The sequence below is a fragment of the Frankliniella occidentalis genome, unplaced genomic scaffold (genome assembly GCF_000697945.3).
Source record: "Frankliniella occidentalis isolate FOCC.00 unplaced genomic scaffold, Focc_3.1 Scaffold99, whole genome shotgun sequence".
Lineage (NCBI taxonomy): Eukaryota > Metazoa > Arthropoda > Insecta > Thysanoptera > Thripidae > Frankliniella > Frankliniella occidentalis.
In genome coordinates, this window is record NW_026267228.1 from 742,586 (window position 1) to 743,828 (window position 1,243).

The 1,243-nt window shown below is 52.9% G+C and overlaps 1 protein-coding gene across 1 annotated transcript in view; it reads right to left on the reverse strand.

Moving 5' to 3' along the window:
• Positions 1 to 834, reverse strand: part of LOC113202966 (DNA-binding protein D-ETS-3) — a 103,758-nt gene extending 102,924 nt beyond the window's left edge. Inside the window, exons 1-2 of the mRNA XM_052269677.1 lie at positions 569 to 834; positions 135 to 208 (exon numbers count right to left, since the gene is read on the reverse strand). The gene's annotated coding sequence lies outside the window, so the exon portion shown is untranslated. The remainder of the gene's footprint in view (positions 1 to 134; positions 209 to 568) is intronic.
• Between the last annotated feature and the right edge of the window lie 409 nt (positions 835 to 1,243).

Sequence of the window (1,243 nt, forward strand, 5' to 3'; positions counted from 1 at the left end):
CCCCCCCCACACACACACACCACCACCACTACACACACACACATTTCTAGCATTTGCTAACTGAGCATTGTGTTGTTGCCAAGTTGATAGACGTGTTAAACTGGGGTACCCAATAACTCTGTCGCATAACTCACCTGACCCCAGGTGACCCAAGTCGCCTCTGTGCCGGTCACCTGTTGGTATTCCGCATCATTGGGAGTGCAATGGACTGAGAACAAACAAAAAAGTCACTTTAAGAATAAGACACATGACCATACGATTGTACTCTACACTCTGTCCCTTTAGAACGGAAAGGCACCTACAATAACAAGAGGGGAAATCTGCAGGGCATGCAGGCACAGCCTCTGCCTTGAAATAAGTGCCCAGTACAGGGCAAGGGTTAAGGGTGTCAAGTAATCAAACACCTTCCCCGTGGAGGTACCAGACAGGTTGTCGCAGACCATGAACTCATTTGGTGCTGCTCAGGTCTGGCTTGGAGGGATTGACAGGCCCTCGACATTTCGGCAGACACTTCGTCACGCACGCGTGACAAGCGCTGGTGCGTGCCAGTGGTTCGTTAGTCACTTACCGACAGTGATGGAAACGATGGCAGGTTGATCATCTCTTGACAGGAGCAGGGCGACCCATAACCTCTCTTTGGTCCTCTCACTTCGTGCTACGCAACCTTGTAGCACATTCTCAGCGAGCCCGGATGATTCTTGGTTCGTCTTCCACGACCCGATGGAAGAGGCTCATACTAAGAAAAACTGCAGAACGCGACATTGTCCCTTTCGTCAGCAAAACACCGCGCTAAACCAAATTTTCAAACTTCATCACGAAAACACCGCGCTGAAAACAAACAAACACATGTGTACACTGAAACAAAAGAATTATGAGCGACGCGGGTGCCCTCTAGCGGCGACTCGAGTCTGGAGTCTCGCCGCGCGGATCACCCGCCCGCACGTCAGTACCCCTTGCGATAGAATGGGCGTTTGGCTGATTGGCCCGTGGGTGGAGACACGGGGATTTCGGCAGCGAAGGTGTTTTCTTCTTTTCTGTCAACGTGTGCGGCTGCATCTGGACACTCGCTGAACACGCTAACTAACTATACCGTCACCCGGCCTTTCCTGGCCCGTGATCTACTCCCCCCATTTCCTCCACCGATCCCAACTCGTGCCACATATTCCCTGTCATTCCTTGTATGGCTTTTTAACAAGGGGAGCGCGTCGGCAGTGCCTCCCCCGCCCCGCCCCGCCCCTCCCAA